The sequence below is a fragment of the Macaca nemestrina genome, chromosome 6 (genome assembly GCF_043159975.1).
Source record: "Macaca nemestrina isolate mMacNem1 chromosome 6, mMacNem.hap1, whole genome shotgun sequence".
In the NCBI taxonomy this organism is placed as follows: Eukaryota; Metazoa; Chordata; class Mammalia; order Primates; family Cercopithecidae; genus Macaca; species Macaca nemestrina.
In genome coordinates this window covers 82,197,702-82,201,517 of record NC_092130.1, presented here as the reverse complement: position 1 = coordinate 82,201,517, position 3,816 = coordinate 82,197,702, and the positions used below count along the sequence as shown (strand labels likewise).

Here is a 3,816-nt window from a genome sequence, read left to right as displayed (position 1 = left end):
TTGTTTCAGTCCAAGGAAACCTCCTCTGGCCTGGGCTGTGCTGCATGTTTATTACACAAGCTCTTTGCCACCCTTAGCTCCTGCTTCATTTCTTGAGTTATTGAGGGAAAAGACAATAGTTCCTCAAGAGTCAAGTAGCCAACTAAGTTTTCTACCTTGATTTTGAAGTTCCCTCCTCTGTCCTTTCTGACAATCAGTGGGATCCTGGAAATCCTAGCTCTTCCCCTGGTCCAGTGTATTCCACCCCCATTCAGTTTACTTGAGTCACTAGCCAGTTATTAAGATAGCATATTTTCCTATTTAACATTTGTTTATTTAGCAAATACAGTGCTTATTGAGCTGTTTGTGTGCCAGGTACTATGCTAGGCATAGAGCACACTATAGTGAATAAAAAGATATCGTGCCTGTCATGGTGGAGACTAATATGAAAAAAAAATTTAATAATATTACAAAATTAGTATAACGACAGATAAAAAATTCCTATGAGAGAGATTATAAGGGATCTACTTTAAATTGAATGATTACGGGAAGCCTACCTGAAAAGATAAGGTTCTAAGTGAAATATTAAGGATGAGAGTGGGGAATGAAAGCATTAGCAACAGTGATGATCTGAGATAGTCCTAGACTATATCAGGTTAGCCTCATACAGATGCTCAGGATATGCAGTAGCACTAGTTGCTGGGGTCTACGCTGAGATCTTGACATAGTTTATTCTGTATAGAAGTCCTGTTATGTTGTATTGGGTCCTAACCTCTACTCTAAGTTAGAGTCTGGGTCTATCTCCTATATAGACTTTGCCTAATGCCTTTATCCATGATATCAGGCTCCCATAGACCTTTCAAAATACCCGTCTGTTACTCTACTTCTCCCTAATCTCAAGTTCACGCCTCCAGTACACCTTCTACTAAGCTTTGTTTCTAAACAGTGAAGAACTTCTAGGCTTCAGTGCATTTTCAAAGAAGAAGTTTTCAAGCCCTTCTTGCTCAGATTGACAGCTCTGCCCACTCCTCCATGCCCTTTCAGAAGGCCATCTCCACTCTCAGCCAAATATCAGAAATCTCTTGGCAATAACTTATCACCACAGAATGATAGGAGAAAAAGTATTATTTTACTAAGTATAAGCAATACCTTAAAAAACAAAATATTTGTTGGAGAAAATTGTATATTATCTTTTTAAAAGTTAGTTTTCATTACTCCTTTAGAGAAAGTCTCTTAATGCCGTGTGCTTGTAACATACTAAGAGAGTTTAAAGGACAGCAGCCACATCTCAGAAACAATAATCTAAGGACTCAGTTTTAAATACATGCAGAAATAATTATCGTCCTTTAAAATATAAAAGTCATAATAAAATTTCAAGTGTCAAAAAGAGAATTTCAGATTGATAGATAAGCTTAGAAAAAAACTAGAATGAGTACTTAGTATAATTAGAGTTGTTGGTCCAATTCGAAAATACAAAAGAGTAAAAGATTTAAACAATAAATAGGCACAATGAGGTACTTTTCTAATTCTTGCTTGTTTGTGAAAACTTTAAAGACTATTTCAAATATATAGAATAGAAAATTTGAAATTAAAACAGTAACTAATAAAAGCATACTTATACATTTGTTCTAGAAGTAGAAGTGAATCTCATCTCTGGAACTACCGGTAGATTGCTTAAAAATCCTGTTAATGATGATGTCAATAAAGCTGCCATATTTGCAATTAGAAATGACACTTCTCAGCACAAAACTATACATTTTCACATTCATGTTTATGAGTATTAATTGTGCTATTTCCTCATGCCCTACACCATGATGAATATATTGGTGCTGTCAAAACACAGAGTAAAACCCCAAGGAACTTATTGATTAATTAGCTTTTCCAGATTATCTGGAAATGTAAATTTTGTTTCCAAAAGAGAATTAGATTTAGTGTGTTTGCTAAATCTCTTAAATTAAAGAAATATGATTTATAAAATATCTGCCATTGTATACATTTTTAAATTCTATTGTTGAAATGTATATTTCCTACAAAATTGAACTAAGAATAGGTAGTTAAGTAGAATATTCGTTTTTTGTTTTAAAAAAGGTTCTATCTCAACAAGACCATAGGTTATTTTAAGTGGATTAACAATGGAAAAGTAACACATTAGGAATGGGACAGGCATAACACTCTGATTGGTAGAGAAAAAAGATGATATTCTTGTCAAAACTGTAATCAGAAAATTTTCTAGACATGCTCAGCTAAGTGTATTAGTCCATTTTGATGCTGCTGATAAAGACATACCTGAGACTGGGAAGAAAAATAGGTTTAATGGATCGCTGAGACCACGTCCACCCTGCGAGCACAAAGCCACCTCCTCACGGCTCTGCCAGGCATCCACACCCCCAGCTAACTCATCATGGATGATGATATCGCCCCGCTCCTCATCAACAACGGCTCTGGCATGTGCAAGGCTGGCTTTGCAGGTGACGATGCTCCCAGGCCATCTTCCCCTCTGTCATGGGTAGCCCCAGACCCCAGGGCATGATGGTGGGCATGGGTCAGAAGGACTCCTATGTGGGCGATGAGGCCCAGAGCAAGAGAAGCATTCTGACCCTGAAGTACTCGGTGCAGCACAGTATCAACTGGGATGACATGGAGAAGATCTGGCACCACACCTTCTACAACAAGCTGCCTATGGCTCCTGAGGACCACCCCATGCTGCTGACCTAGGCCCCACTGAACCCCAAGGCCAATCATGAGAAGATGACCCAGATCTTGTTCGAGACCTTCAGCAACACCCCAGCCATATACGTGGCCATCCAGCCTGTGGTGCTGTCCCTGTATGCCTCTGACCTTACCACTGGCATTGTGATGGACTCTGGTGATGGGGTCACCCACACTGCCCATCTATGAGTGGTATGCTCTCCCCCACGCCATCCTGTGTCTGGACCTGGCTGGTCTGGACCTGACTGACTACTTCATGAAGATCCTCACCGAGCAGGAGCTACAGCTTCACCACCACGGCCGAGCAGGAAATCATGCATGACATCAAGGAGAAGTTGTGCTACATCACCCTGGACTTCAAGCAGGAGATGGCCACAGTGGCCTCCAGCTCCTCCCTGGAGAAGAGCTACGAGCTGCCTGAACTTCCAATGGCCAGGTCATCACCATCAGCAACGAAGGGTTCCATACTCCCCAGGCGCTCTTCCACCCTTCCTTCCTGGGCATGGAATCCTGTGGCATCCTACTGTCAATTCCATCATGAAGTGTGACATGGACATCCGCAAAGAGCTCCATGCCAACACAGGGCTGTCTGGTGGCACCACCATGTACCCTGGTGTGGCAGGATGGGGTGCAGAAGGAGATCATCGCCCCGGCGCCATTGCTCCTCTGGAGAGTTAGTACTCCATGTTGATCAGTGACTCCATCCTGGCCTCACTTTCCAGCTTCCAGCAGATGTGGATCAGCAAGGAATGCGACAAGTCCGACCCCTTCTTCATCCGCAGCAAATGCTTCTAGGCCGATTATAACTTAGTTGCATTACACCCTTTCTTGAAAAAACATAACTTGCGCAGAAAACAAGATGAGACTGCATGGCTTTCTTTGTTTTGTCTTTTTGTGTTGTTTTCTTTTTTTTTTGGCTTGACTCAGGACTTAAAAACTGGAACAGTGAAGGTGACAGTAGTCGGCTAGAGGAAACATCCCCCAAAGTTCTGCAATGTGGCTGAGGACTTTGATTATACATTGTACTTTTTTGATAGTCATCCCAAATATCATGAGATGCATTGTTACAGGAAGTCTGTTGCCCTCTTAAAAGCCACCCCACTACTCTCTAAGGAGAATGGCCTAGTC

The 3,816-nt window shown here is 41.4% G+C and overlaps 1 pseudogene; it reads left to right on the top strand.

Moving 5' to 3' along the window:
• Positions 1-2,380: 2,380 nt before the first annotated feature.
• On the top strand, positions 2,381-3,530 carry LOC105471037 (actin, cytoplasmic 1 pseudogene; annotated as a pseudogene).
• Positions 3,531-3,816: the final 286 nt, after the last annotated feature.